General features: G+C 42.2%; 1 protein-coding gene and 1 long non-coding RNA gene across 3 annotated transcripts in view; both read left to right on the top strand.

Moving 5' to 3' along the window:
* Positions 1-26147, top strand: part of NRG1 (neuregulin 1) — a 452970-nt gene that overhangs the window by 74065 nt on the left and 352758 nt on the right. The gene's annotated exons all lie outside the window — the stretch shown is intronic.
* On the top strand, positions 11527-13598 carry LOC135407529 (uncharacterized). Its single transcript, XR_010426910.1, has 2 exons — positions 11527-11677; positions 13049-13598. It is a non-coding gene; the product is annotated as an uncharacterized LOC135407529 (long non-coding RNA).

The raw sequence follows: 26147 nt of genomic DNA, 5'->3' as shown, positions 1-26147 counted from the left end.
TTTAAAATGTTGGGTTGTTGGTTAAGAAGCATTAGTAGCTGGTAGAGGTTCATTGTAGAGATACCTGCATAGACTTTGCTCTGCAATTGGGGTGTATGCTACAGATGAATACATCTTTTCATAAAACATGTTTCTGACTTTGCTCTCCTGTACAGTAGGCAGAAGTATGAGAACTGCTAGCAGGGTGGCAATAGAAAGCTGGGGCCTTTTTCCCCCATGTGCTTTTGGTCTGTGTTGTTTTCAGATTGTAATTTGTGATCTCACCTGCACTCCTTGCAGAACACCTACTGCAGTTGTGCTTTCTCTTCTGCAGTGCAAGCGTGTCTTTGGGGAAATTCAAAGGAGTTTCAACTTCTTGTATGTCTGAAGTTAAAGTCTTTGCTCCTGCACATACAAGGGACCAACCCTCTGCTAACAAAGGCTCCTCAGTCATATGTTGATATATGTTATTGTTCTCCTACAGCCTGAATTCCAGTAAGTTCTTTGTACTGTCTAGATACTTTAGCCACACACTTAGAACACAGGGATTTCCTTAATGTGCATTATTTGGACTACAAATAGCACCACAGTGCTATTTGAGAGGCACCACAGTGCTATTTGTTATCCACTCACCTACAATGGACAGAGGATGCTGAAGAAGTGAAGGAATTATGTAACCCTGTTTTGAAATGCTCTTATCAACGCAATTAATTTTTTCAAGTTAATTTTTTTGCTGAGGATTTTGTTCTGTACCAGTTGTGACCTATTCACCGGTTGTGGTGGGCTTTGAGGAGAGCCGTCAAGCACCCACGAATTAGTGGCATTCTTAACTTTACACAGGGACAAGATATATCAAGGCATTTCAGCCTGCAATCACCTTTTTTCCTCACGACATGACGGTGCTGTCTGTGGAGGAAAAGCGTGGTGGTGCCTTGATCCAGGGAGGAGAACGTCATGAAGCCCAGTTGACTTGAGGGAGTTGCTATGGTAGTGCTGCAGTCTCAGCTGTCTCTCTAGATCTCTAAAGGCTGTTTCTCAGCCCTGAACACTCTCAAGTTTCGGAAGTACACGTGCTAGCTCTGCTTTCCATAGGAAGGCTGTAAAGTGAAGGTGTCTTTCTTGTGATAGCAGAGTTGTCACAAAAGATACATATGCTCTTTCAAGTTGCCAAGTCATTTATACTCGTGTCAAAATCTCAACGAACCTTTGTACACCATTAGTGAAAAGACATACTCTGGATAGGCTGCTGGGTTGTAAAGGTGCTGAGCTATTAATAACACAGATTTAGACAGATTGAATCTAGACCTTCGATCCCTCTGCATTTCAGACTTTCACACGAGAGCAGCGCACACAGGTCAGCAAACAACCCCATTTCTTCCACCAAGCACTTAATTACTGTAAAGCTGTTTTCTTTCAAATGCATCCTGGATCTTTAACACAGCAGTGAAATAAAGTCTAAGCTGAAACGCACAGAATAGGGGGAAGAAGACAGGGAGGGGATGAACATATGAGGCAGCTTAAAGATCTCTGCTTTTTATATCTCGGAAAAGATCCTCGGTATTTTATACAGTGCATGGAGAGACACATTTTGCCCATGCTTATATGTGCACTTTTGCTGGAGTTACATGGGATGTAAGTTGGCTGAATCTGACCTTGCATTGCTAAATCACTTTTTCCGGGAAACACAGTATAGTTAGAAGACCTAAGGAGGGCTTAGTTTAGGAAGCATTCAACTCATTTTTTTATTTCAGAAAGAACATGATTCTCTGCGCTCAAAGTCTCTTTTATGTTCCTTTTAGAAAGAGACCAAAAAAACCCAGCAAGTCTACTCTGCTGTACTTTACTCAGCATATACTTTTCTGCAGAGGCTTTGGGGTAGGTGAACTCTATGCATGACTAGATTCTTGATTTGCTGTAAGGTTTCACAAATAGGAGTGGAATAACACAAGGTGACCTATCCACTCCTGCTTTTTGTGAGCTGACTATGGCTGCCTCAGCACCAGGCCCATATTTTCACTGGAGCTGTGAATGGCTGGTCTGTAAATGAAAGGATCAATAATCATCCCTTAAATATCCCTTAAAATAAAAGACGGCTGATCTTCTGTCTCTCCCCTCTCTCAGATCTGGCCACAGTACCTGTTTTACACACAGTTTGCCTGATGTCAACAACCCCCAGCTCCCATGTCCTTCTGCAATGATGATGTTCATGCAAATGTGCTCAAAACAGTCCATGTAGGGAAACTTATGTTCTTGCTCATGTTCCCTGGTGAGCTGTACACACATATAAGGAAACTTTCTGTCCCTTGAAACTTGCTGGCTTAAAGCCAAAAAGTGTCCTTCCAGATTTCTCAAAACTAAATTAAAATAGGAGAACTACTTCTGATATTTTCCCCCACCTTTGTATTTTGGGAAAGCTTTTTTTTAATTCCCCACAGTTTAAGTCACAATTCAAATTTAGAAAGTCACTGTGTTCTCTATTATCCCCGAAAGGAAGTGTTCTTTTGGATTTTAGTGTGAGACTCTAACATGATAGATTTAGGCATTGCCAATAAAATGCAAGCTTGTCATTCTTATAATAATTTCAACAAAAGTAGATGAGTGAATAGGAGATCACGAAGATTTAAAAAAATATTGAAAAGAAAACTAAGAAACCTATTACACTTCTCACTCCCTCTTATCCAGGGGCAAAGCTGTCATCACTGGAGATAATATAAAAAAAAATGCATTCATAGCTCTGCCAAATGATATGTGCACATCAACACTGAAAGGTGTGACTCCAGCTAGTTTATTTGTTGATGATCTGGGGGACATATCAGGAAAGGACTCAATGTGGATGGGGTTTTCCAGGTCCTGAGAAGGTTTTATAGGACCCATACAGTTTTCTGTGCTGCAGCTAATCCAAATCTTGCTCAGGAGTTGTGATAACATCTTCCTCTAATTTAGACATATTCTTTACCCAGCCTAGAGCAAAAATTAACAAGAGCAGATGGCTGGACAGCGTGAAAGAACTAGTGCAGACTCTGTCCACAATTTCTTATAAAGGAGCATAGAGCCTGGAACAAACCAGACTTATCAAAAAGCAATTACTGGTTTTGCAGGAAATCCATCGCATTTCAACTAATAATGTGAATGTGATGCCCTGTGCTTGTATAACGGTATGGTATAAAATTCTGACACGTGGTAAAATCTGCCTTGGGTTTCATGGGAGAAGTGTTGCTATGACAATTTACACCAGCTAAAAATATACTCATGACTGCTTAAAAGTCAAGCTAGTAAAAGCAATATTCCCATTCCAACACAAAAACGAACAGTTTATTGGAAATTCAGTAATAGGTAATTCTCAGGAAGATACTTTGACCTTGGCTTATATCTTTGCATTTAGAGAATTTCATTTCTGCAGCAAACAGTTAGCAATTCAAAGATGAAGTTATATAGAAAATATTTAGGGCTTTTATGGGTTTTCTGTGGTGAACTGCATGATACTGCATTTTTAAATGTTTTTGAGCACATGAAGTGCTGCCTGTGTGCTGATCACTCCCAGAACCCAACAATACAATAATGCTGCACACAAAAGTTATTTTTTCAGGGCTGTTGAAAGATGTGATGTGACGTTCTCAAAGAGGCAAGCAAAGATATGGCTGTGGAAGTCATTATGTCATGTCCAAACAAGAGGTGTGCAGGAATAGTTTTTCAAATGTCTGTCAGTATTTTTACAGTACCATGGCCTGCAGAGTAGGCTGGAGTTCTGGTTCCTAAATAATTTTTTTCAGTTGAAAACACGAATGAGGATGTGGCAGGTCACACATACACCTCCTTCTTGTCACAATGTTTCTCGTACGTGGGTATCATTCACTTGTGGAGAAGGCGGAGTTTTTACTTGGCCTCTCTGATGTGGGTAAAACCAAGTATTTTGGAAGGCAAGCAGTATTTACATGGCCCAAATTCTAGCTCAGACCCTGTGCCTCAGTTTGTTGGTGGGTGGGCGTAGGTTTTCAGTCCTTAGATGAATCACCATTAAGGGCATCTGCCTGTCTCTGCTGAATGCCAGGAGACAGCGCAGTGCCAGGCCAAGCAGTGCTCCACTAATTTGGGATCCCTAACAGTGTTTACATCATGAGACCCTGTATTTCACTGCAGGCTTTAGCTTTCCAAAGATTTGCTAAGAGCACACGGGATTTCCCACCACCTTTTAAAAACGCAGCTCACATCCCTAGGGCTGATTCATTCACATTCATTCTCCTTTCACCTGCATGCTCTGGTTTTATCAGCTAAACCAAGGCCATTTGGAACAGACAGTCATTCCAGTCTCAAGGGCCACAGGAAAAAGCCTTCAGTTACATGCAGATCCCAGACCCTAATGTGTGGCCTGATGGAGGTGCTTCTGTTACAGGCTTCTGAATCAGATAACCAAGACAGAGAAATCCTGTAAGTATGCACAAGATAATTTTAGTGAAGCTTTTTACCATTTTGCGTGTTTAGGATGGGTAATAGGAAAAATTTCTTCACTGAAAGGGTGATCAAGCATTGGAACAGGCTACCCAGGGAAGTGGTGGAATCACTGTCCCTTTACATATTTAAAAATTGTGTAGGTGTGGTGCTTAGGGATATGGTTTAGTGATAGACCTGGCAGTGTTGGCTTGATGACCCAGTTGGACTTGATGACCTTTGAGGTCTTTTCCAACCTTATTCAATGATTCTATTCTATGAAACTCACATAATAGTAACTGGAAGAAAGTAAATCTTTTGTTTTTCTGCTATTAAGTAGTAAGCATATACTAAAGAAAACAGAGAAATACAGGTGAGAATTGAATAGAAGTGAGTCAAACTTGAAAGGCACAACTGTTCTACTCTCTGGCTGAATTGTGAGGCAAAATTTCTCAGAAATCTGTAGGAGAAGAGACCAAATTATTAATAAAGGTAGGCATTATAACCAGAGTAGTCCTTTTGCTGTAATCCAGGTCAACAGTCAGACATTTGATGTTGACTTCCCTTTTTTTCTGTTTCTTTTGAATTGGGGTGCATGGAACTCAGCTTGTGGTAACCTGCTTAGTGCATCCGCTTTTCAAATTATTATATGGATATAAAAATTTGCCAGAAGAAAAATTCTTTTTCTTGAAATACTTGGTATTTATCAGGAAACAATTTGAAAATAAGTTCAGAGTACTTGCACTTCTGTTTCATTTACTGCAGACAGAGGATGAAATCTGATTTTGTGCAATTTTGATAGTCTTCTTGGTTTTATCTGAGTATCAACAAATCAATCAGGAAAATGAAAGCCTCAGTGCTTTCCTTGTTTTCTTTTTAAACAAGGAAAGATACTCTCTCAGTTCTATAGAAGTTGATAACCAACATTCTTCATTTTCTTTCAGCTTGAATTTATCCATGCATTCATTACTGAGGGGAGTGCTATGCTTAGTTGTGTGTTAAAGCCAAGCCTGGTACATTATTTTGTCCTTACAAGTCATTTTTCTTCATGTCTGCAAGTACTTGTAGACTAATGTCTACAAGCACAAGTACTTGTCGTGGCTGGTTGTCCTTCTGAGGCAGAGCTCTGGTTACACACGTGGGCTTTCTCCAGAGGCCACGCACAGTTTTGCACTGCAGTGCTGAGTCCTCAGGTCTTGTGTATTCTGTAGTTAGCTTCAACTTTTCACATGCCTTTCCTACACATGGCAAAGTCCATGATGTGTTTTTATGCAGTCCACAATCCTGTCCACAAATGCTTCCTTTGCGCTCACTCATCTGGCAGGGTTTGTCGTTCCCTAAGGATAAAGGGTTGCTTAGTGCTGTCAGTGTGTGGATCTAGCTGGCAAGCTGTGGGATGGATGTTCTAGCACAGTTTGGGACCTAATCCTTACTCAGTGGTTTCTGCAAAGTAGTGTCAAAGAAATACATATATTGTTATAGGTTTCGAAAAAACCAAAGGAGATTGGAGGAGAGGAAGATGAGAGAAATTAATTCATGAATCTAGACACTTTTATTAAAAATACACAACAGAGCAGTGGATAACTCTTACAGAGGCCTGTCGCTATGACAAAATCAATTATGTTTACAGTTTGTTGGGGTGGCTGGATGAGGACACACTAGTCAGGCACAATACAACCTTCTGTCATTGCAATCCATGTAATTTCCATCTTCTACTTTCCATCACTACCTTCTATGTCCACTGCCACATTAAGAAAGTAGTTATATATTTTCAGTCTGATTGTCTATATAAAGCTCTTCATGAGCAAGGCGGAAGGATTTTAAATTAATCCAGCTGGACTTGGAATTCCCAACACAGAAATATCTGTCACTTGCTCTTACAATGATGATCATATCCCTATTACAAAGAATACCTAAAATTTTCATGTACTCAGGGAAGGCCTTTGATGTGAAAAAGAAAAAAAAAATTCAAGGAATTTGAGTGTTTGTGTCTTTTTTTTATGAGTGTTGTTTTTCAGTACAGGTAGTAAAGTTTGTAAAGAAATAAGGCCAAATCTTGGATTTATAAAAGAGAAGAGATAGCACTGGGTTACTTAGAGCACTCTGAGGCTGTCAGATGCTGGTGCTTCATAGTTCTGTGTTGGGGAGGTCCTTAAATACTTGAGTTACAGATTTTCTCATATACTGGTATTCCTAACAGTGGGAGCTGCCTATTGGTCAGCCTGGAAAACAGACTAAGTGCAAGCATACCTTTTGAATACCTGAATGCTCAGAAAGCCAAGTACTTGGTGTTTGGCTGTGCCTCAGAGGCATAATGAAGTGTAACTCTTCTTCCCCTTTTGTTTTCCTGCTGGAAGAAAGTCAAATCCCCAGGCTAATACACTGTGCTGCTACAGGGACGCTGGTAGCACAGGGAACTGTCAAAAATGGAAAACCTTGAAACTCTGAATGGGGCTCCTGACTGCTTGCATGTCTTCATGCAGCGTGTTTTCTTTTACTTCACATTGCCTTTTAATGTAGCAGAAAGGAATAACGTAAATTATTTCAAAAGAGTATTGTAATTTATTTTTTTTTTATTGTCTTGATGATCTGAGGTGAGTAGCTGGTACCAGCACCACAGGAACCCACCTGTATAATCCCTCGAGGTTAGGGTGGTGTTTGAGAAAACTCAGTGTATATATAAATAGAATTCAATGCAGTCCCACAAAACTGAAGCCTGTCAGCATCAGTCTAGAACAAATCCTTATATATTATAATGTCAAAATTTAAGTACCACCATCAATTGTATAGGAAGGTAGGGCAGAGAACAGAGTCTCCAAAGTATTTTTCTTGCAGAGTAGATTCCTTTTACACTCCAAGCTTTTTAAACTTACCCTTATTTCTAAACGTGCTAAGGTGTTAGAGCTCAGGTAGGCCCTTTATGGGGCCTAGCAGTCCTGTCTTGGTATCTTTTTGTGTATTTTTGTGTTGCTTTTGTATTGCATTGATTTTGCTGCTGTGTCTGGTGGTAGAAGCCATGTCTGGAACTGCTGGTGCTAATGCAGAGTTCAAGAAACGCTTTCACTACTTGGAGTGCAGCTGTATACTTGCAAATCCAGCCTGTCTGGATGCCTGGAATAAACATGCAGAGAGGGGAAATGATACTATGGTGTTGAGAAAGTCGGGGTGAGTTTTGTTATATTCACTGTTCAGGGCAAACATAGAATTGCAGGCCTCTACACCAGTGAGAGGTAATGAGGCAAAGAGCAAAATGAGAAACCTTGCAATAGCAGGAGAAGATTGTCAATAGCTGTTAGGAAGTGGAGGAGTGGGAAGAAGCAATAACCCTTTTGACTTAGGCACACAAGAAATCAGCAGCCTGGGAACACCAACTGTTGCCTTCCCTGGAAATAAAAAGGATATGCATTTTTGCATTGCCTTGAAGTATGCCAGGGACAGCACAAAGGTTAGTGATGAGTAACTGAATGACTGGGGCTCTGGAGGGGAAGGGAAGTCACAGCTTTGTTCCCATCATACCTGCAGACTCTGTAGCCAGGCAGTTCCTCTCTTCCCCAGTTTCTGGGACAAACTCAACTGCTTTGTACTAAAAGGGTGTTGTAAAGACAGTATTGCAAAGAAAAGGTGCAGTTCAGTTTCCTGATGAATAGATAGCCCCTAGATCCCACTGCTATCCTTAGGGGTTTGTGTGGTGATAGGATGCACTGGTGTAGTCCTCTCTGCTGAGGTCCTTGTGCAGGGCTGGGAGCAGAAGGTGAGAGTTTACCTGTGGTTTTGAACACTGGGCTGGATCTTCCTAGACCGATCTTGCCTTGGTGAATTACTGGTCAAAAGACAGACAGCACCCTGTCCAGGTGGATCCAGTGTAGGGGAATAAACTATTTCTCTGGGGAAATTATTCCAGTGGCTGATCTCATTGTGAAAAATTTTATTCCTGTGTCCAATAGGAATCTCCCCAGAAGTAACTTGTACCCATTGCCTCTCGTCTTTTCCATGTGAGTGTTTTTATAAAAGGAGTCTCCATCTTCTTTGTAGACACACTTTAAGTACTGGAACACGGTGATAAGGTCTACCCTAAGCCTTCTTTTCTCCAGGCTGTTCAAACCCAGCTCTCAGCATTTCCTCCATGGCAGGCTTCTCAGTCCTTTGATCATCTTTGTGGACCTTCTCTGAACCCTTTCCAGTCTGTCCACATCCTTTTTGTTTTGTCCAGCACGGACCAAAACACAGCTCAATATTCCGTGTGTGGCCTGACAAGACAGAGTAGAGTGGGATGATGATTTCTTTAATCTCTGCTGGTGATGCATTTTTGATGGAACCCAGCATCCTCTGGGCTTTCTTTGCCACAGCAGCACACTGTTTACTCCTGCTGAGCTTATCGTCCACCAGGACCACCAGGTCCCCTTTTCACAGAGCTGTTCCCCAGCTGGGTAAATCCCAGCCTGTGCTGCACTCCTGGATCATGTTTTCTTCAGTGCAAGACCTTACATTTGTCTGTGTTGAACTTAAACCATGTGCTGTTTTCTTCTTCTTCATGTGGATTTCTAAATGGGCTCGTCTCCATATCATTTGTTAAGTTTCCAGGGCTGCTGTAATCTTCCACCTGGTGTAGATCATGAAAAATCGGAGTTTAAGCGTTTCCTGTTCAGAAAGTGGTGTTAATTTATAAAGTCAGAAAGTAAATTTTGGCTTCATTAAGCATTTTAAAATTAGGATCCATTGCCTTGATTTGCTTCTGACAAGGGCTGAGAATTGTTCCAACTTTCTTCTTATTCCAATGTTTAACAGAGATGTATGCATTGGTTGCTGTTAGTTAATTATTTTCTTTTAGAGTAAAATAGATTTATTAATGCATCTGACTAAAAGGGGCAACCTCTGACACAGGTTGGCCAGTACTTGTGGAGTAAGTATTTTAAATGAAGAAAAAAGCCCAAAGGATTTGAAGATGATCCTTCTGCCTTCTGGTGTGGTTCTGCAGCAGTTCTCACATCTCTCCCTGGTATTTGGCAGCGCTGGTATGAACAACAATGTGCCAATTTGTGAGGAGATCTTTTACAAAAACTAGGATCAGAGGTCTAATAGCCAGCCATTTCAACACAGTGTTATTGTTCTTACTGTACTTGAAGATGAATAATTGCATAATAAAATATGTTAGCACTGAGAGACTGAAACTGTAGTCATGGGAAATGTGTACACTGTTTTTCTTAGATAATGCCACTACGGTTCTCTGAAATAGTCTCTAGAGCTTCAGTTTGATTAGATTTATGTTTTCACATGTGCTTTTTACTTCTAAGAACGCTGCAAATTAACAACCCTGGCGTTTATTATCATCACCAGAATTTATTTTTTTTTCCTGTCCTTTTAAAACAGAGATTGTTGCAAACCCTGTGAAGACCTCCATAGTAATGCAGGTCAAACATCTCCATTGCAATTACTCATATGATGCAAATTACCCCTATGGTGAGTTAAATATGTACTGTGTTTAGTTGTCAGTCTTACAATTGTTACAGCTCTCCCACACTGCTAATCAAGACAGGAGAAGTGTCTGACATCAGTAGCAATGTAGTGTTAATTTATCATTAAGTAGCACTGTAGTACTTATTAGTACTTTCCTCGATATTTGTTAGTACTTTCCTTGAGTAAATATGTGTGAGAGAGAGACCTGTGGGTGAAGATCTGCCATTAGCTGACATTGCTTGCTGGCTAATACTGCAGGACAGCATGGACATATTTCCACTGTGGCCTCAGCACCTCCTCTTTATTCAGATCAGTGTGAACATCATATCTAACAGACTGATTACCTTCTCATGACAGGGAAGATATTCAGAACATTGAATTCTTTTTACCCTACCTTTGTTCCATGAAAGTGAGAAGTGGGAAATGTGTCAAGAAAAGAACAAGTTGACACCAAGTTTTTAAAATAAAATCAAGTAACGGAATTTTCTTGAGATTTTGACAAATCTGCCAGCCTTGCATAAAGCTGTCAGTTTCTTGCAGAGTCTTCTCCAGCAATGTTACTAGATGAATAGAATGAGAATAAATCACAGAGCCCAAGCAATCCAACCAGGGCTTAGTCAGCTATGAATTTAGATTGTTGCTTTAGCAATCAAGATTTGGCTGTCAAAAGCCCTTTCTCTCCTTTGTCAAAGCTTATGAGTGTTCAACTGCCTGAATATAGCTTAAACTAGTCATCGACTGTTCTCCCTGAAAAGTCGTGCTCCAACACCTTGACACACTGAATGCTGAGTAGCTCTGTTATCTGGGAAAATAAAATATGTAGAAAAATAAGCTTTAAAAATCAGTCAATTCTTTTACCTTTACTGCGAAAAAGTTTGGCATGGTGTAAAGCATCTGACTTGAGTTATGCTCCACATCAGCAGCAAGCTATTTGCTCCCACATTAGAAGAGCTGGGGAGAATTAGCTCGCTTTGTCACAGATGAGGTCAGAGCAGCTGATTGTCAGTGGGCCAAGTACAGGTCAGAGCAGCCTACTGATAGCACCTGTCTTGATGTTGGCAGAAACTTGTGGCTTTGCAGAGCCCTATTTTGAGAAATAGCTTTGATTGCCTCTCTGGATACTTAGAAACGTGACAGAGACCCATAACTAGCAGACATGGTCAATGGTGTCTGACAAAGCACTTTGTGACAAGAAGCAACAAGAGGATCCAACAGCACAGGCAGCACCAATTCAATGCTTATCAACGGTTTCCTGCAGAGCAGAAATTCAGGTTCAACCCAGGAAAATTTAGAGACCAGGTGATGCAGGTGCTGCAACAACCCTGGCAGCAAGCCTTTTGAGCTTCAGCTGGACTTGGGAAGGGATGTCCTAAAACCCCTTCCCTTCACACCTGCTCCAGCACGCAGCAGCAGAGCAGCGCTGCCTGACTTCCCTCCAGCAGCACTGCTGAGCAGACCAGCAGGCAGAATGGGAAATCAGCCCCAGTCAGTGGCCCTGAGAGATCATCACCAGAGACTCCCAAGGAGGACTAAGGCCATTGAATTCTGAAGAGAAACACACCAAGAGAAACAAGGCAGAGCAAGTAACAGAAACAAGGCAGAGCAGGTAACACAACGGGCATTGTTGTGCAAGGGACATGATTTCACCTCACAGAAGGTGAGTTAGTGACCTGGGGGTGGCAGCCCAGCTCTTCTTAGGGGTGGCCAGTTGGGCAGCCAAAACTGAAACTAGCAGCTGGAGAGTGCAGCATGCCCCAAAATGCTCTGAAGATAGTAAGCACCCTCGTAGCGCTAATATAGTAATCACTTTTTTTACCAGGTACGTTCCTAAGTGAATAAGTAATAATGGATTTGAACAATTCAAGCTGGTAACAGGCAGGAGTCTCCCAGCATGTTAAAGTCTTGGAAGTCACAAGTTTATTTGTTTGTTGTTTATTTGTTTATTTGTAAACAAGCACTGCTAGTTTACAATCTAAAGCACAACTTGCAGAGCCAAGTGCACTATAAAAATACAGGCATGAAGGCAGTCTGATGAAGTAAAGGAAATTTTGCATATGCCTATGCACGTATAACAGCATGCTGCACAATATGGCAAAAAGGATTAAATGCTTTGGGGGACACTGGGTTGCATTATCATATTTTTGCAACAATTCATCTTTTATGGGTTCTCTATACCTCAGAGCATTGATTCCACCTCTCCCTCTTGCCTTCTGCCGCTTCCTTCCTGTGAGTTTTTGTGCACTGCTCCATGACAAAATGCTGCTTAAGAATTGCCATATTTGTACTGCAAAGTTGTATCCTCACAACTTTACAGTCAGCACTGATAGGGCCTGCAACAAGGTGAGAATTCCTGAACTTGAGTGATGACAGTGTGACTTTACTGACCGGGGCAAAGCTGTGAGGCACATCTGGAAAGGTACTGGACAGCTAGTATTTCAAGTAGGTGCCTGGTGTCTTTGAATCTAAGCTTAGAACAGTTTCCAATGTACAAATATATGTGTTTTTCTTAGAAAGCAATAAATAGAATTGTACTTTACAATGGGGTTGTTGGCTGTGAGCCAAATCAAAGAAGCAGAGACAGGCAGTGAGGTGTATTTAGTCACACCCTCTTGCACTGACATCAGAGTTTACCCAGCTTCGCATAATTTCTGCTTGATGCAGCAAACTATTTTTCATACTGTTACGGTAAGTCACCCCTGAAGTTCAATCCTAAATCCAAATAGTTAATTATGTGAAAAGGCCTATTAACTTGAGTAAGAGGACTACTTGTGCACAGAAACCTGCACAAAACTGGGCCAGGTGCTAAAAAAGGAAAGCTGATCATGTTGTTTCGAAGGGCCAAGACCATAAAAGGTCTCCATATAGGTTTAAATTAATTCTCCTCGGGAAGCAAAAAGTTTCAATTTCTGTGTCAGTGATAAGTCCCTCTCCTTTATAGTCCATCATTTACATTCATTGGCTGCAACAGATTGGAATATGTCCAGTTTTCCTTCTATACAGAGTAAGATTCTATTTTCTCATTGTGAAAGGATTCCTGTTTTCAGTGAAATCCTCTGTCACTTCCTTTATTCACCAGCATGAGGTTGCTTACTCACAAGGGTTGTAAGTTTTAATGAACATTACTTTTTGTTCTGTCTCAGCCTGTCAGAAAAGTTTAGTAAACCTTGTGCCTTGTGACAAATGCATTTAGCAGCTGGATGGAGCATATGTGCAGTGTGCTCTCTTTGGAGAAGCTGTCTCTGTGAATTACCGAGGTGCAGAACAAAAACATCTGGCATTCCCTTGTGAGGAAAGGTAAGCATGGATTCCTTATTGCTGGCCAGTCCTAGCAGGGATGTATTGGCTCTGGCTGAGCTGGAGTTCATTTCCCCGCAGTAGACCTCACAGCACTGTGCTTTGCATTGGCAGCTAGAAGGGTGTGGATAACACACCGGTGTTTTGGCTACTGCTGAGCAGGGCTGGCACAGCATCAGCACTGTAACATTCCTTCCTCAGTCGGGGGCAAGATTCTGGAAGGGGATACAAGTAGGCCAGCTGACCCAAACTGACCAAAGGGATATTCCATACTTTATGACATCAGCTCAGATATGAAAGCTAAGGCAAGGAACAGGAAGGGGGGCATTTATTGTCTCCAGTGGCTGCCTGCTCAGGAACCATGATGTGTGCTGAAGCCCTGCTTCTCAGGAGTAACTGACCGTCGCTGCTAATGGGAAGTAGAGAATAAACCACCTTATCTTTCACTTTACTTTGCTTCTACTTTAATAAACTACCTTATCCCAACCCATTTTCCATCTTGCTCTCTCCCCTGTCCGGCTGGGAAGGGGAGTGATAGAGCGGATGGGTGGGCACCTGGTGTCCAGCCAAATTCAATCCACCCCAAGGGCTCAACATTTAGCTTCATCAGAAGAAGGAGTTGGGGAAGAACAGCATGAATCATGTCTTCACCCTGTGTACAGAGATACAGGATGAGGAGGCAACAGTCCTCTCACTCCCATTCCATATGTTCACTGCCTAGATACACCATTGTCTTCGCTGTGGCGTGTCATCATTCCAGGTTTGCACCCTCCTTCTGTGGTACAAAAGAGCTACAGTGCACTCACCAGGACCTTCTTTGCACCTAGGAAGTGCAAAGGGTAGGCTCTTTGAACATGTGCCTGTGGACCAGACACAACACAACCATAAACTCATGCTCAAACAACGACCTGAAAGGAGGTTGTAGCTCCCAGACTCGGCTAGGAGTTTAATATATAGATATAGGGTTCTTTAATGCCTCAAGGTGGAGTCAAGAGAATAAGCCACAGGCTTGTTCCCAACGAATTTCTTTGTGAATTTATGGGAAGAGAAAAAAAAAGGGCACTTGGCCAAAGTTCAAAGGCACACCACACAAGCTAGACAAAAATGTTCCACCACAGTACTGTTAATCCACAACACTTAAGTCAAGATCAAATAAATCCCCAACACTTAAGACAGCAAAGTTCAAGAAGTATAGACAAGAAGGAGTGAAATGACTAACCAATTTCACTGAACACCTAGGAGCAGATACTCTGAGTCCTAGAGACATGTCCTACCTGTCAAAACACAGTCTGCCTTTTATAACACAGAATTTGTTTGAATATTTGAAGCTATTCAGAATAACAATAAAAAGGAATCAGAAGAGGGCTAAAATGTTGTGCTTTAGGATAATTATTGTGGTGTTAATGGTACCTTAATGACTATTTGTTTTTTAGACAAATTATCTCAAAAGTGTTAAGTCTTATATTAAAGCCTAGAGGTACAATATGATTCTTGAAGATACATACAAAAATTATTTCTTTTTCTTTTCCAGGTAGTTTTCCCCCTGACACAACACAGAATTTCTAAAAATAATCATAATAAACAGAACTAACTGCTTTAAATGCTAAGCAGTTCTCTAAATTTAGGGTATTGTAGTCAGTGTGTGTGTGTGTTCTTTTTCTCCTAAATGATGGCACAGTATAGAAGAATAAGCCAGCATCTGTTAAAAGAGTGTTCATATTTTCTGATGCTGCAGTTTTCAGAAACCACCAGAAAACAGAAAGAGCAGCCGGATACATGGATGTCAAGTGGCTTGAAATAGTTGAGTGCCTGTTGTAAGGACAGTTCTGTTGCACCTGTCATTGTCCACGGGATTTTTCAACACTTTTGTTTCCCTACAAGATTAAAGGTGCTATGAGACATGAAATATTTCTGTAGAATATGGGATCTGGGTGAAGCAAACTTGTGGATTATTATGAACTGGCACTAGAACAGGCAGTTAAGAGATATAGCTATCCTGGGCTTATCCTGTGTTTTCATAATTGGTGGTTACATGTCCTCTCTTCCTCTCAGTGACAGATAATTACACATAAATTATACAGACCTCTAAAATAAATCTCCCCAAACTATCTACTTTATTTCAAATATTTCAAGATTACTCAGTACTCTAAACAAGACTGAAAGGAGTTCCTCCATCAGTGCCTTCCATTTTGGGAACTTTGGTCCAAATATAGCACATCACATTAGTAATTAATATTGCTTAATATGCATTATACGTATGCATAACTCAGGTCATCATAAATACCATATTTCCAAACAAGGACATAATTTCACCTGAAAGTTTTGTTTACATTCCCTCCTTGGGTTTTTTGGGGTTTCATAAGTGAGGAACTGAGTGATGCTTTTCCTGTGGTGGGATCGTTTGTCTCTCCCACACTGAGCCTCAGATAATCAGGTTGGATTAAAGCTGCAGTGCTCAGTGCTGCAGTGTACTGACTTTCTAGTGGCAGTGAATCAGTCCTGCCTGTAGGTACTGCACCTTAAGGCAAGTGTTCACAGAACTGCCTTTTTAAACAGTTCCCCCTGTATTTCTTGAAGGCTAGAATGACAGGAAAATGCATATATTCTGTCTGGTTACAATGCTTCTTACTACAAGCAACACTTTTCAGCTGATTTGGTCTTCCCATATTGCAGATTTTTTCACAGAAAAGAAGTGCAGGTTTTGAAACCTGGTGTGTTGAATTAGTCATTGGTTCATTTTGCCATGCTGTAAGAAGTACAAGCAGAGTCATTAACAGCTGTTCTCCTGAAGTGTTCTATGCTAAAAGATGATTAGTGCACATTCAACATTTTGAGTCTTGCCATCGTATGCAATTATAGAAATGATAGTGGACAAGTTTCAAGAACAGCAATGATGTAGTGCAAGAGTTCTGGTCCATCATAATAATAGGTTCAGCCACAACAACCCCATGCAGAACTACAGGTTGGGGGCAGAGTGGCTGGAAAGCTGCCCAGCGGAAAAGGACCTGGGGGTGCTGGTTGACAGCAGGCTGAACATGAGCCAGCAGTGTGCCCAGGTGAAAAGGGCAATGGCATCCTAGTCTGTATCAAAAATAGTGTGGCCAGTAGGAGCAGGGCAGTGGTCTGTACCGAGCACCTTGAGTCCTGTGTTCAGTTCTGGGCCCTTCACTGCAAAAAAGACATTGAGGTGCTGGAGCATGTCCTAAGAAGGACAACAGAACTGGGGAAGGTTCTAGAGAATAAATCCTATCAGGAGCACCTGAATGAGCACAAGTTGTTCAACCTGAAGGAAAGGAGGCTTCTGGGAGACCTTATCACTCCCTGCAGCTCCCTGAAAGGAGGTTCTAGCCAGGTGAGGGGGTTGACCTCTTCACCTGGGCAACCAGGTGAACCTGGACAAAAGGAAATAATCTGAAGCTGCTCCAGGTGAGGTTCAGGTTGGACATCAGGAAGTATTTCTTCCTGGAAAGCATTGTCAAGCATTGGAACAGACTGCCCAGGGAGGTGGTGGAGTCACCATCCCTGGTGGCATTCCAAGAAACAATTGTATGTGGCACTTATTACTATGGTCTGGTTGACAAGGTGGTGATCAGTCAAAGTTTGGCTGTGTGATACTGCAGGTCTTTTCCAACTTAAATGATTCTGTGATTCTGTGATAATTAGTCTGTCCTATCTAGTCTAGGGTTTTATATTTTTGAAAAGTACATTTTATTAATCTGATAAAAATAAGCAAAATGGTAAGTATGGAATAGATTAGTAACAACAGCAGTAGAAAGAACAAAAACAATATTGCCCTAAGAATGAATGTAATTCTGAAGACACCACTTCTGAATCTCTCTGGTGCTGTCTGAAAGATAGACACAATTTAAGCACTTAAGAAAATGGAAGAAAATTTAAGCACTATAGAAAATGGAAGAAAAGCAGAGCTGATACTGATCAGTGTCAACAGCAGAGCTTTGAAAACTCATCAAACCTAATCTGGCATTGGCATGAGAAGGAATGGGATAGCAAGCAGTGAAACATACTCATGAGGTTTTGTGAGCAGTGCCAGAGCTCTCAAACCTGTCCTGAATTAAAAAACTCTTCCTCAAAAACATCGTCTGCTCTTACAAATCTGAATATTTTAGTGAACAGGGATGCTAAAAAACCTGCCTCAATGTCCTTCAAATGCATGCATCATATATTCAGACTATGCTGTCATCGAATAATAAAACTGATTAAGACGTGACAGTGAAAATCATCAATCACATCTAAGGGAACAAATGGTTGCACAATAGGTGAGGGCAGCCATCCTAGATTGTTATCACAAGTGTTAGTGAACCCTACAAATAAACATGTTGGTATTTTTCCACTAATGTAGGGTTGGAGAGTTTTTATTTGACCCCTGGTCTCTATGAGGGAACATCATAGTGATGAGTGCATCACTATGTTCCTCTTTCAGTTTGAAACCATCAAATAATCCAGATTGACCTCCCTTTTGTAGACAACCCTTGCAAACGTGAGGTTGACAGGTTGTATTCAGTAGGTCTTATGATCCATCACTTTAGTTTAGAGCTGGGATAAGATGAGAGGCTTTCCAGACTGCACATGCTAAGTAATGGTTTGGCTTATGGTAAGAGTGCGAAAAAAGCTTTTTAGCGCTAGCTATTTATGTAAACATTTCTGTTGCAATGCTCAATTTGCACTCCTCCAAAGTGGATTAAGTTGAACAGCTCAAAGGCATTTTTCGGTGAAATTAGATAACACATAAAAACAATTAGTGAAGAATAACGATGGCACATTAAATTCACACCTGAGCTTATTTGACAATAAATTCCCTGTGTTGACAGGTCCCGAGAGGACAGATCTCATAAATGGATTGTACACATAAAGTGTGGTGTGATTGCAGTAGAAAGGCAGCCAAACAGCCTTGAATGCTCAGTGGAAGCACAAGGGGTTAGGCTAGAGAGCAGCAGAGCTTTTTTTGGCTAATTAAACAATGAAGGAAGGGAAGTATAAGACTGGGGCAGTGTTGAAATAGCAATATCATCTGGAAAGCTGCTTTACAGAGCATTGAGTGATGTCACCAAGATGCTAACAAACAGACTCCAAGATTTAAATGTATTAAGGCATCAATTCACAGAGCCTTGCAGTATCTGATCTGTTTACAAAAGTGATCCCTTAAGGCGCTCACACTTTTTAAAAAACAAATGACCAGACCTTTGTGGTACTTTCATTACACATGTTAAGGAAACTTCCCAGTCTGACCATTCACGGGGCTCTGGCAGTCACACTCCCAAGGTCAGAGACCGTCACTGCTGGGACTAAAGCCTCTTTGCAGGAGGTGAGGCTCCAGTGCCCCCCTTGACTCCCTGCACACCCCACTCACACAGTCAGACCAGGTTTCCTGGCCTGTTTGACCCCTAGTTTCCCATAGCAGAGCCTTTGGTGTCTCGTTCCATAAAGCAATTTATTCACGGTGCAGTAACACAGGAACAGCCCCAGCTGGTGCCTCCGAGGAGGGCCCTGAACAAAGACACCCCTGGGGTTTTATACCCCCACAGTCCAAGCACACAGCAGTCTCCTCGGCTCCTGCTCTCAGTGTCCATTCCCCCGGCTGGTGCCGCCCGTGTTTGTGCCCTCTGTGCAAAAGCCTGGCAGTTCACAGCCTCCTGTCTCTCTGGGCTCCTGCCCAGAGCACAGTCTGCATCTTGAACTGCAGTTTGCAAACCGAGCTACCTGCCCCAGATGTATTCCTCAACATCCATCCTGTGGAGGCAAGTACCAGAGTCCTTTTCTCTCCCTGCTTCAGCTGCAGTTATAGTCACAAAGCTCAGTGTGGCTTGCCCTGCACATTCTTGAGAGTAGTGTTAAGGGTTGTGCACATGTGGAGGTGGTGGCCCTGGCAAGCTGTGTGAACTGTCTTGCAAAGCACTGCTGCAGGAGAGGGCTCTCTGCAGCATCTTTCTGACTCCTGAGCTTTAGCTCAGCTGTGTTCTCTCAGTGGCATTCAGATGGTGGTCTGTGAATTCAGGTTAGCTCTTATGAGCCTCTTATGCTTGGATTTTTGACCTCTCTTTGTCTTTACTTGTGGTTTAAAGCCATTTTAATAACTCAGTCTCAGGTTGTGTCTTAGAAGAACAATGTTTGTCATGAAGGCAATCCCCAGTATGGTGCTGCTTTGGATGATTTCCCAGTGGAGATTTTGTTTGCTGGCAGTGGTCCCTGCCACTGTGGTTCAGTTACTTGCTTTGTAGGCCCAGGTCTGTCATACCCTGAAAGTAAAGCACAAGGCTGACCAGGAAGAAATGATGTGGGAAGTGGGTGAATGCACTGCCCCTCACATCATCTGGGATGGGAGGATAGAACTCATATACCCAGAGATTTATGGTAATCTGACACTTACCTGCATCTGGACAAACAAATGCTTCCTACAGCTGAAGCTATAAATTAATTTCTTTGTCAGTACTTTGACATTGCTTATTACAGCAACACCAGAGGACTTTGCTGAATTCAGAAAGTAGATGTTTAGATGGGCAAATGGGAGGTGGACTGAGGAAAGCACCTTCAGAAAAACATGCCCTCAAAGCAATGTTCTCAGTCGCACTCAGGCAGCACTGCTGCACACAGGCAGCGTTGTGGTACACGGGCATCCTTACTCAGGAGAGCAGCTGCTTTGTCCTCTCCATTTGCTCAGTTACTCCCCTGCAATTCTAGGCCATGCTTCTTGTATGCTTTATCAGTCTTGCTTGCCTTGAACCATAAATGTTTTATGTGGAAAGGCACTGCTCTGGGAGAACAGGGAGGTGCTTAGCAGAACTGTCATGCTAAACAGTCTGGGTGAGTCCAGGACAGAGACCCACAGACTGCGCTGTGGAGCTGTTGCTGAAGTCCTCTGCCTTTTTAAACTGTAGCACCTGCTTTAAAGGGAAGGAAGGTCAATGCACACCATGCAGGCATCACCCACACACAAAGGATCTGGGCTGTGCTAGCCCAGAGGGGTGTCTGCAAAGACTGTCCCCATTCCTGAGGCTGCACTTCTGGACAAGATGCTGCAGGAAACAAGCATTTTGGGCTCAGCGTTTGCTCTAGACCAAAAATGTTCCATGAGACACCAACCTTCTCTTTTGGCAGGCGTTTCTCAGATTTTCGGGTCTGGTCTCCTGTAATTAGTTTTCATTTTCTAATGAAATCATTGCAATGAAATGAGACAATTGTCCCATGTGGGATTTGAGTAAGTCAACTCATGCTTGCCATTAATTAGCTGGGTTTCAGTCCTTGATTTCAAAGTATTAAAATAATTAAGTTTGTATGAAGGCTTAATCACAGAAAGTACCTGAGTCTTACACTCAGTAATGTCAGTAAGAATCCCACGGGGCAACATGTTCCCAGTTAGCTGCCTCCAAACATTGCTTCTGGTGATGGTCTAGCTGGTCTGCACTGGTAGTGCAGCTCCCACCGGAGCACAGATCAGAGCCTTTAAGTCATCCAGTCATCAGTCCTAGGGACGCTGCATCACCCATACCAGAACTACAGCTTATAAATATTTCTCAGAGTTGACCTGCAAGACTCTCACAGCTCCCCATATAAGCTCTGAGGCTAGTGTAAAAGATAAAAAATGGGAAGGGTACCACTCAGGAAATACACTTGTGGAAGCACACAGTGCCAGTTTAATTGAAAGTCTGAACTTAAACAAATTATTTCTTTACATACATGTTAGTGTGTGTGAATCCCATCCAATGGAACGATCTGAGTCTCTTCAAAAGTCTTTGCCAATAGCATCCATCAGGGAAAGTTCAGAATCTGCCTTTAAAGTTTCATTTGCAGCAGCTGAGCACTGAAGTCATTACTGGTCTAAAATGGCACTGTTCTGTGTTGAATAATGGAAGCCAATAAACATCCATCAGATAGAAAACATGGCATTTTTCCAGGGCTGGCACAATGAGTTTGAAGGGGCTCACTCTGAACATTTTGGAGGGAGAAATACTTCATTAGGATATTCTTCTTCTCTCTACTGTATAAGAAGAAAGATCTTTTTTGTACTTACAGATGTGTTAAACCTTCTGCCTTCTGCCAAGCTATTCCTTGAGGAATGCCTTACAATGCTTTGTGTTGTGTCCTGTCCCATGACACAGTTTTCTTGCATCCTTGCTGACTGACATGCTGCCTTTGCTGCTCAGCCCCCACTTTCTCGAAGTGAAGAAGAAATGGATAAGAGCAGTATGTGTTCCGGTGTTCTTGCCACCCAGAAGTCTGTGCAGATACTCAGTTTGCAAGGCATTAGCCCTCAGTGGACTACAACTCTCCTGCTTCACCTTGCAACAGCTGCCTCAGCTGCTTCATGCCTTGGCAGGCAACACACATCACTGCCAAGTGTCGCATTTGCTGGGCAAAATCAGATGTCAGTAGCACTGACCGGACAGACTGAGTTATAAAGTGATGCAGACTTTGGTTTGATAAATGCTTAAGGGTAATAGGCAGGGAGGATAACTGGAAATAACTTTCAAGCCCAGTGCCCATGGGACATGAGATATCTTAGCTGGATGCTTTGACAGTGAGTTTCCTAATCCAGAGGTGGCATTTCCTATCAGTTGTTCCAGAACCAAACTGAGCTGAGCTCTCATGGCGTTACAGCCATGTTTGTGGTTGGGAAAGGTGAAAACAGGATGTACCTGCTGGCCTGTGGCCACAGCATGTAGCTTGCCTGTCTTCTTGAATTTACAGGTGGTTGAATCTACTTGCAAAGGACCAATCTGCCTAACTTGCTGAATAAATCCTATTCCAAAGGAACATGTTGGAGTAATGTTTTCTACCAAAATAGGGCTGTTCTGAGTCTGTTTCCTAATGTTGTTGTTGTTGTTGTTGGGATCCAAGCTAGATTTATGCCTGATATTTCAGAAAACTTCTTGTGCACAGGAATGCTGGATTGATGAGTTGATAATCAAACTCAGATTTCCCAGGTGTCTGGAAAGGCAGATAAGTGAAGTCCTTACATGCTTACATAACCCTTGCTGTTTAGCTTTATTTTCTTCATCCCTGCGACAGCATTTTTCTGATCCTCCCCCTCTTTTTCTGGTACAATTACTTTTTCTTTATTCCTGAAGAGTTGGAGTGAAAATTACACTATTTAGGTCTTTAATCTGTGGAATAACTCAACTGATTTGATGAAACATTTCCTATTACTCTCTGTGGACTTGAAAGCAAATTCTCGCTTTCCTGGCACTGAGAACAGAAGGTGAAAGGCACTCTGACCTCAGTTGCTGATAGATATTGTAACCATCTGGTCCCTGGAGCTGGACCTGCTGTCAGCCCTGGGCTGAGAGACCCAGATGGACTGCAGAGGTCTGCTGACACTGGAACTGAACAGGAAATACCATGAGAAAGATGCTGTGACTTCGACAGGGAGTAGGTCAGGCTTTCTTCATACTGAAAAGTGAGCGATGGGAGATGCTTTTCACACAGAGCTCTCCAGTGGCCCTTAAATCTTCTGCTAAGAACCATGCCTTTGCCAATCTTTAAGTATCATAGAGGGAATTTATTGTTATGCTTGTTTCTCTCAGAGGAAGCAGGAGAAATGTTAAGGAGGATTGTCCTACTAGCTGACAGTTATTCATTTCTTGAGTGTTTTGAATTCCAGATCATGTGTTTATATTCTCAGGCTGTATTATTCTTCCCATGGTTTTTGAGCCCTCCTCATCTTTTCTCAGAAGGGTTTCCTCTTAAGCTAAGCCATTATCAATCATAGAAAAATTAGCATAACACAGTAGCTGTGCAGCTCATTGCACATCTAAGACAGGCACCAAAAGCTTTTTCCCATGGACCAGCAGAGCCGATCTTTTTCCTGAAGAAAAAGATGTTGCACCTTCAAATGTTCTGTTTCTCTGCTGGGGGTGACTCATGTCACAGCTTGGATATTCACAGCTATCCATGGCTTGGATAGCTCATCCCAGGAGTGCTGTTCTCCCTATAACTTCAGCAAAAGACATTAAAATGCATTATGTTAATAGCAGTATCTGATAAATCTGCTGCAGATAGGCAGAGCTGCAGGGTTTATCACAGCAAATAGGCTGGCTTCAAAGAGCTGTAACTATGAGGAAAATTATAACTCCGAGAGGATAAAATCTATGCAAAAAACCTGCAGGTGAAGAAAAAGCCCTTCTCTCTCCTACGCTGTGCAGCCTTCAGGATAATGAGGGTATGGTTTACTTTGTCTCTTCAGTGGCTGGAGTTGAAGCCAAATGCTGAGCCCCCCTCATCACTGACCAGCAGCCCAGCACCAAGGACGGGTGGGCTGTGCAGAGGCCGCGTGATTTACACGCTCCATCAGTAACTACCAGCAGGAGCCATACAGCAAAGCCCTGCACACCTAGGCTGCAAAAGCAACAAAGGCAAAGCCACAGGCACAACAAGGAGGTGTCTGCCAGATGCAAACATCAGGGTCTGGCTGCGGGCCTGACCCAGAGGCAGTTTTGAAGCACGTTGGTCCTCCTCTGTGTTCTGATGAGAGAGCAGACTATTCGCTTTTCTCTAACTCTGGGACCAGCTATGAAATCAAGCTTCTCACAGGAGGTGAAAATACCACCAGCATTTCACAGCAAGACTTTTGGTGTGCAGTAGACAATGGTGGAGTCCTGCAGGTTTCCTGTGCATGTCCTTCACAAGCAAGCTGTGGTGTAGCAGGAGATAGGGGATGAACAATTCTGGAGGCTGCCAAATCCTGTTTGTGTCCTGTTTGGGAGAAATGTTGCCCACATTGCCAGCCTGGTCTGCATCACTGCCAGGAGAAGGCACTCATAAACCTGGATGATGGCTCTTCTCATAAACCTGGATGATGACAGCTACTTTTCACCCAGTAAGCCTGTGCATGTAATTTGAACCAAAAATGGGCTTTTACTTAGCACTCTTTAAACAGAAATTTTATCTAGCTCTTTACAGTTGTTGTGGCCAATAGTCACTGACAGATGCCTGAATAAAACCAGGAAACAGCAACACAGCAGAAGAGTGGGTGGTGCATGTGGTCCCTTCAGTGGCCAAGTTCTATGTGTCACTTCAGTGGGGGGGACCGAGCCTATACTGTGACTATAAATTGCACACCTCTGCTTCTGTTTTGAATTATCTCCATATGGGAGTGAAGAGATACTGAAAGCTACCCTAGATTCTCCAGTCTGTTGCTGGCACTGCTCCCAGAATGCAGCCTGCTGAAACTTTGAATTTACCATTACAGGGATGTTGGAGGAATTGCTTATCAAAGACAGCAAAGTCTTTCTTTCCCAATTAAAAAATACGTGTAATGTTTCTCAGAACTAGAACTGAGTATAATGAAGAGACAAAACTGAAATAATGAAAGATATTTTTGGCGTGTTAATGTGCTTAGCTTTAGTCATCTGCCTTTAATGTTTATACACTAGGCTTGAGAGCCAAAGATGTAATAGAAAATGTAGGAAATTGAAATGCTGGGAAAAAAAATTGGATTCGGTTATGCAGGTAATCTCCCATGCTTTTTAAATGGTTTTTTTCCAGTTTCTGTATATTCTACCCATACTGAGATAAGCTAATTGGAAAAAGAGAGGACTGTGAGCTAGAAGATTCACGAAAAGCTAGTTTCAAAGTACCTCCCCCGATTATAAAATTTTCATTTCTTCAGTTGCTTGGTGACATAAATCATCCCATCTTGATTAGAGAAAAAAGCCATGGAATTCATGCAACTTTCCACATTTCAAATTGTATATTTGATTGCTGTGTTTCTAATCTGTGTAATAGCTTAAATCACTGTTTAAAGGTGACAAGCAACATAATATGGAATAATTCACCATGTGCGTACAAGCACCTTGAAAATCAGTTTGACCAACTTCGAAGCAATTAATGAGCAAAGGTTCTTGATTTTAGTAGGCTTTAATGAACTCTCTTTTATTAAAGCACTGACTAGTCCTGCTCTAGAGGTAGGAGATAAGCAGGAAAAGGCAGCTAAACCCAGAATCATGAAGGAATCTGGGAAAAAAACTGTAGTTGACTAGTTTGTATCCTATCAGATCAATTATCATCTGTGGTCTAGTAAGAATATTGTCTGCTCGGCACTACAAATACTTTAAAGAGCCGGTTGGAGAGTGCTGACAGGTGTGTGCACTGCAGTTGTCACACTTCCTGTCTTTTGCTGGAGGAATGGCTTTGAATAAATGGTAGGGAATCATACTGCCTGGTGATGCACACAGCACATTTTAATTTTCTTTGTCAACCAGCGTTCAGCCTTCTGCACGACTAGTGCTTTCTGAACAGGCTGGAAGGGAAACCTTTCCCACAGGTCGGTTTTGACCAGCTTTGGTGCATGACTGTCGGTCCATAACGATGATGTCTGTCTGTCTTGAAGGGCTTTGCACCAGTCTGCTGGACTGTATAAACAGCAGGAGTTTGTTAACAAGGTGCTAAAGTGAAAAATGTGTTGATTTTGATATATGATCAATCAGTGTAATTTTTTTTCAAAATCAGCTTGGAAAAAGAAAGATGATTAGGAGTACTAGAAATACCAGTCCACTGATACACAGGTGAAGGTTCTCACCAAAAATTAAGCAGAATACAGTGTCACCATGTTTTCCAAGGCTTGCAAAACTCCAACTCTGAGGACCTATGCAGAAGGAAAAATTTAGTTACCTTTTCCCTTTCTGTGCAATTTTGTTTCCTCCTTGCACTGCCGGCCATGGAACTAGATCACCTAAACCTAACAATGGCATATTTGTGCCACATCAGTTCCAGCTGTTCAGTACTTAAATGGGAAGCTGAACAACTGAACATAGCCTCCTTTTTTAGTGTGCCTACGTTGCTGTGAGATTAATGGTTACCTGTAAGTTGTCAGAGGTTATCAGGGACTGTTAAGGCTTATTTCTGCTCCATATAATGTACAGGAAAGAGATGATCCAGGCACAAAAGCTGTGATGAGTAGCACGTGGCCTGCAGTTGTTAACAGTTTTGGTTTCAGTGATTAGCCTGGTGTTGAACACCCATTATATTACAAAATCTCACCA

The sequence above is a fragment of the Pseudopipra pipra genome, chromosome Z, assembly GCF_036250125.1.
Source record: "Pseudopipra pipra isolate bDixPip1 chromosome Z, bDixPip1.hap1, whole genome shotgun sequence".
NCBI classification, from domain to species: Eukaryota; Metazoa; Chordata; class Aves; order Passeriformes; family Pipridae; genus Pseudopipra; species Pseudopipra pipra.
Note: the sequence above shows the minus strand (reverse complement) of the source record. Positions and strands in the feature narration are given on the sequence as shown.